Below are 6,879 nucleotides of genomic sequence, written 5' to 3'. Positions count from 1 at the left end.
AGCCCAAGGCAGCCGTAACACAAAAAACAAAACAAAATTCCAGCAAGCCAAAGTCCATTGAGTCATTTCAGCCTTGAGTCGTTTCTGGATTTGCCCATTGAGTTGTTCATTGAGTCCTGGTCAGTCTTGAGTCATTTATTGTGTCTTTCATTCTCTCCCATTCGAATGCCAAGCATTTGTTGACCTTGGTTGGTAAACGATCCAAAAATCCAGCAACGCAAAAGGAACCAACTTCCTTGTCGGCTAGGTGTTTGAGCATCATTCTTAATTTTTTGTAGCTTTTGTGTCAAGTCTTTTCTCGATTTTTGTTCTTGAATATATTCTATCACTCCATTCTTAGTGTCCTAATTTTGTTTTCCCAGAAAATTTCCACTCTTACGAACCTCAAATTCTAGCGTGAACTTGATTTTTAAGCTAAATTTGAGCACTTGAGGAGCTCTACTTTCTTCAAGGTTTCGCAAGGGGCTGTGAGAGAATATTTTGGTGAGCTTATTAGAGTGATTTGAGTTACCATATACGAGTGTGAGAGTAAACACTTAGGGAGTGAAGTGACAAAAAAAAAAAGCAAAAGAAAACATTACTTTTTTCCCTATTTCCTTTGCTACTAACCCTTGCAGGTACACTTGAGACTCCATGTCTAGTGGAAACGAAGGAGTATCCCGTCCCATGAACTTTGAACAGATGATGGAGCAAATGGAGAGGCGTTTCCAACGCATGCTAGAACCCATTCAAGATGAGTTGCTGCAACTCCGAGCGTCTGGAACACCAAAAACCTCTAAGTCCATGCGAAGGCGAAGGGGCGTGGAGGAGTCGTCCGATGGTTCCAATAATGATGATGATGATGAGGAACCTCGAATTCGACCAAGGCAAAGGAACCAGACTGGACCTACCGATGTATTCAAGGGAATCAAGATGCAAATCCCTGAGTTCAAAGGACGGTCCGATCCCGAGACCTTTCTCGAATGGTTATCCAAGATCGAAATGGTCTTTTCTTGCCAAAACTACACCGAGGTGCAAAAGGTGCAATTGGCCACCATGGAATTCACTGAGTACGCTGTGGTTTGGTGGGACCAAATCAAGAAGTCTAGAAGGAGAAATGGGCTACCTGAGCTTATTCCATGGCCCGAGCTTCGAGCCATGATGCGCACCCGCTTTGTACCTGGACATTACACTAGGGATTTATACCACCGGTTACAAACCTTAGTCCAGGGCAACCGGAGTGTGGATGAGTACCACAAGGAGATGGAGATCCTGATGCTTAGAGCGGATGTACAGGAGGATCCTGAAGCCACCATGGCGAGATTCTTGAGCGGGTTACGACCCGATATTGCTGAACGAGTGGAACTTCAACATTATATGGAGTTGCATGAGCTTGTAGACAAGGCTATTAAGGTCGAGCAAAGGCTCAAGCGGAGGGGTACCACTCGATCGAATTTCGGCAATACCACCTACTCTACCAACCGCCCATTCCAACCAAGGAATGATTCTCGGCCTTCACCAAATGCTCCTACACCAAAGCCGAGATTCGAGGGAGGTAAGGTGGGCAACCCTAGTATTAGTAAGCCGCCCTCTTCTACTCCAAAATTTGAGGAGTCTAGGGTACAAACTAGAGCTCGTGATACTCGATGCTTCAAATGCCAAGGTAGAGGCCATATTGCTAGTCAATGTCCCAATCAAAGGACTATGATTATGATGCAAAATGGTGAGATCGTGAGTGAGGACGAAGCCGAGTACGAAGGCATACTACCTCTTGACGGAGGTAGTGATGGGGAATCACCAAATGAAGAGGAGTTTAATGCACCCGAGGGTCATTTTGGGACTGCATTGGTTGCAAGGAGAGCATTAACTGCACGTGTTAAGGAGGACGAGCTTCAACGGGAGAACATCTTCTACACCAGGTGCTTCGTCAACCAAGCACTTTGTAGTGTGATTATTGATAGTGGGAGCTGCACAAATGTAGCTAGTTCACTCATGGTGGACAACTTGAAGTTGCCTACAAGGGATCACCCGCGACCCTACAAACTCCAATGGCTCAACAACTCTGGGGAGGTTCGAGTAACCAAGCAGGTTCTTATATCCTTCCAAATCCATAAATATTCTGATGAAGTATTATGTGATGTAGTTCCTATGCAGCTAGTCACATTATACTAGGTAGGCCTTGGCAGTTTGACAGACAGGTGACTTTTGATGGTGTGACTAATAAGTATAGTTTCTTGTACAACAGTAAGAAAGTCACACTAGCTCCCCTTTCCCCCAAACAAGTGCATGAGGACCAATTGAAATTGCAACAAGAGTTTGAGAAGTATAGTGCAAAAAGAAAAGAAAATGAGAGAGCCGAGGCAAAAAAAGAGAGAAAAAAGGCTATAGATAGCTCGGCAAGTGAGGTAAAAATTGAGGGAAAACAAATGCTCCTGATAAAAGCCAAGAAAGTGAGGAAGTTAATGAGAGATGAGCAGCCACTTCTTATGCTTGTTAGCAAAGAAGTAGCTCTGAATGTGCATGAACTTGATACTAACATACCTCTTGAGGTTAAGTCTCTGTTGCAGGAATATGCTGATATCTTCCCCGAGGACGTGCCAAGTGGATTACCACCGCTTAGAGGCATTGAGCACCAAATAGACTTCGTCCCTGGAGCTTCGTTGCCAAATCGGCCAGCTTACAAGAGCAACCCGGAGGAAACTAAGGAGTTACAAAGGCAAGTGGACGACTTGCTTGGCAAAGGATGGGCACGTGAGAGCTTAAGCCCGTGCGCTGTCCCAGTCATTTTGGTGCCCAAGAAAGATGGTACGTGGAGAATGTGCACTGATTGTAGGGCCGTAAATGCCATCACGGTAAAGTATCGCCACCCTATACCTCGCTTAGATGACATGCTTGATGAGTTACATGGGGCTGTGTTCTTTACCAAAATTGATCTCAAAAGTGGGTACCATCAAATTAGGATTAAGGAGGGGGATGAATGGAAAACTGCCTTTAAAACTAAGTATGGATTGTATGAGTGGTTAGTGATGCCTTTTGGGCTCACTAATGCACCTAGCACCTTCATGAGGTTAATGAACCATGTTCTGCGTCCATTCTTAGGAAAATTCGTGGTAGTTTACTTTGATGATATCCTAATTTATAGCAAATCTTATAATGAACACCTCGAGCATATTAGGGCTGTTATGGATGTACTTCGACGAGAGCAGCTCTATGCCAATCTCAAGAAATGTAATTTTTACACTAATGAGCTTGTGTTTCTAGGGTTTGTTATAAGTGCGCAGGGAATGAAGGTGGATGATCAAAAGGTGAAAGCTATTCAAGAGTGGCCAACACCAAGGTCTGTGGGTGATGTTCGAAGCTTCCATGGCCTTGCGGGTTTCTATAGGAGATTCGTGAGGGACTTTAGCACTATTGCTGCACCCTTGACCGAGTTGATTAAGAAGAATGAGAACTTCCATTGGGGAGATTCTCAAGAACAAGCCTTTCGCGTTTTAAAGCACAAACTCACACATGCACCTGTACTTGCTTTACCTGACTTTTCTAAGACATTTGAGATTGATTGTGATGCTTCAGGTATTGGAGTTGGAGCTGTGTTGAATCAAGGAGGAAGACCTATTGCCTACTTTAGTGAGAAACTCAATGGGGCTGCACTGAACTACTCAACTTATGATAAAGAGTTGTACGCCCTCATTCGAGCACTACAAGTTTGGCAGCACTACTTAAGGCCTAAGGAATTCGTGATACACACTGATCATGAGTCCCTTAAATACCTTAAGGCCCAGCACACCTTGAGCAAAAAGCATGCAAGGTGGATCGCATTCGTGGAGTCCTTTCCGTACGTAATTAAATATAAGGCTGGTAAGTCTAATGTGGTCGCGGATGCACTCTCACGAAGGTACTCTCTACTCACTTCCTTAGATGCTAAGTTGTTAGGGTTTGAGCTGATTAAAGACATCTATGCCTAAGATAGTGATTTCGGTGAACTTTACCTTTCTTGCAAACACACTGGGCAAGGTAAATTCTTCATTTCCGATGGTTACTTGTTTTATGCCAATCGGCTTTGCATCCCACATGGATCCATCCGCGAACTTTTGGTACGAGAATCCCATTCGGGTGGCCTTATGGGACATTTTGGGGTTGATAAGACTCTTGCCATGCTGCAGGAGCACTTCTATTGGCCGCACATGAGGAGAGATGTTGCACGGGTGGTGGAGCGATGTTTAGCTTGTAAGAAAGCTAAATCCAAGGTACACCCGTATGGCCTTTACACCCCGTTACCTATTTCTAGTGCACCATGGGTCGATATTTCTATGGATTTTATACTTGGTTTGCCTAGATCCAAGTATGGCCATGACTCCATTTATGTGGTAGTTGATAGATTCTCTAAAATGGCACACTTCATTGCATGTCATAAAACTGATGATGCATCTCATATTGCTAACTTATTCTTTAAAGAGATTGTGAGATTGCATGGCATTCCTAGGACCATTGTCTCAGACAGAGATGTCAAATTTTTGAGCTATTTTTGGAAGACACTCTGGTCTAAGTTAGGCACCAAATTGTTATTCTTTACTGCCAGCCACCTCCAAACTGATGGTCAAACTGAGGTGGTAAATCGTACATTAGGTACCTTGTTGCGTGCCATCATCAAAAAGAACTTGAAATCATGGGAAGAATGTTTACCTCATGTTGAGTTTGCTTATAATAGGGCTATCCATTCTACTACTGGTTTCTCTCCATTTGAATGTGCTTATGGTTTTAATCCACTAACACCACTTGATCTAGTGCCATTACCTAGTAATGAGCGCGCACATTTGGATGGTAAGAAACGTGCAGAGTTTGTTAAGCAACTGCATGAGAAAGTCAGGGCTAACATTGAGAGGAGAACTGCTCAATATGTCAAGCAAGCTAACAAAGGTCGCCAACAGTTGATTTTTGAGCCTGGCGATTGGGTGTGGTTGCACATGCGCAAAGAACACTTTCCTGTTCAAAGGAGGAACAAATTACAACCACGGAGTGATGGACCTTTTCAAGTGTTGGAGCGCATCAATGACAACGCCTACAAACTTGACCTTCCTGGTGAGTATGGAGTTAGTGCTACATTTAATGTCTCTGACTTAGATCCTTTTGATGCAGATGATGCGTTTGATTTGAGGGCAAATCCTTCTCAAGAGGAGGGGAATGATAGCATCATGGTACGTGGGCAGGCCAACAATGGCTCGGGTAATCGAGGAGCTGAGGATCACGTGCTCGCCCCAAGTGGACCCATTACTCGGGCTCGCGCAAAGAAACTTCGTGAGCAACTCAATGTACTTATTCAGGCCATACACAAGTCCTTTGAAGGATTCATGCATTCAAGTGAAGGTGGTCGCAGTCCGATGATGAGCATTGAAGCTACACCCGAGGATTAGGGTTTTGCCAAACCCTAATTTCCGTTTTAGCATCATAGTTAGTTATTTCCACATTAGTTGATTAGATTGAATAATTGGCTAAGTGCATATCGCACGTAGAATCGCCAAGGGTAGGATTGCTAATTTACTCATTATTATTTGCTAGAGTGGGCTGCCTAGGAAGGAAAGCCCACGTGAGGCCCAACCCGTCGGGGGTTAAGCCTCCTTTATTAGGGCCCATATCCACTGCGCCCTTAGTCCATTTTCTACTAGATTAGGGTTTTCACTTGTAGCCTATATAAGGCACCATATTACATCAATAAAGGGTAGACACTTTTATGATAAAAATATTGAGAGAGTTTTCTCCATAGCTTTCGAGCAAACCTTGAACAACTTAGAGTTATACTCTAGTGTTCTTGTTCGGCTTATCAATTCAAGAATCGCACTTGAATTGTGGCGCCTTCTACACTTGCCTGAGGTTCACTAATTCGTTTGATTACGGGTTGAGATAGTATCAACAAGTTCGTAGTCACGGGGATTAGAGGGGTCGTAGGGTTTCCGCTGCCACCGTTTCTTGCACCCGACGTCAAATCCAACAAGCGATCTTGGGTCGCGAATCTTCTCACCAACGAGATTCGTATCAGGCTTCCCACAGTACCCGCAAGGACCACGGGAAGCGGAGACTGAGCCTCTTCGTGAGGCACTACTTGACATCCCTGGTAGTTGTACTCCCTCGTTGCCCCTTCCAATCTTAGGAGGCGTACCCTTATCCCCTTGCTCTGAGCTACTTCCAGAAAATCCCCTTTTCTTGGTTTCGAAGTTCTTGACTTGTAACCTCGCATTTTCAACTCGTTGAGCTTTTTCCACAGCATCACTAAAGGTACTGAGTTGGGCTACAGCCAGGTCTTTCTGAATATCAACATTTAATCCCTGGACAAAACGTCTTATCCGCCTGTTCTCAGTTACAATTAATTCGGGAGCGAATTTAGACAATCCGGTGAACTGGCTCTCATATTCGGCGACAGTTTGAGTTCCCTGCCGAAGCCTAATGAATTCAACTTCTTTCTTTTCCTGGATCAGAGGTGGTAAATACTTCGTGTTGAACTCTCTCATGAAATTCACCCACATCCTTGGGGTTTGTTCTCTTTCCCATTTCTATCTTATGATATTCCACCAAGATCGGGTCGCTCCCTCCAGTTGGAAGACGGCAAAAGTCACCTGTCGCTCCTCAGTGTAGTGTAACGCGGCAAAGATATCAATCATCTTCTCTAGCCACCTCTCGGCCACGTCAGGGTCTGGTCCTCCAAGGAATTTCGGTTGCGAGAACTTTTGAAATCGTTCAAGAGCTTTATCCTCACCCTCGGCATGATTACCAGGATTTTCCGGCTTAGAAATAGGATTTTGGCCTTGCTATTCCACAACGTGAGCCAGAAGGTTGGTCATACGTTGGATAGCGGCTGCTACCTGAATGTTAGGGTCCAGTCCAGGTTCAAGGTTGGGTTCAGGCATT

The 6,879-nt window shown here is 44.5% G+C and overlaps 1 pseudogene; it reads left to right on the top strand.

The window, feature by feature from the left end:
* Nucleotides 1–684: 684 nt before the first annotated feature.
* On the top strand, nucleotides 685–3,944 carry LOC113755771 (annotated as a pseudogene).
* Nucleotides 3,945–6,879: the final 2,935 nt, after the last annotated feature.

This window comes from Coffea eugenioides, unplaced genomic scaffold (genome assembly GCF_003713205.1).
Source record: "Coffea eugenioides isolate CCC68of unplaced genomic scaffold, Ceug_1.0 ScVebR1_1713;HRSCAF=2614, whole genome shotgun sequence".
NCBI classification, from domain to species: Eukaryota; Viridiplantae; Streptophyta; class Magnoliopsida; order Gentianales; family Rubiaceae; genus Coffea; species Coffea eugenioides.
This window is presented reverse-complemented; position numbering and strand designations above follow the sequence as displayed.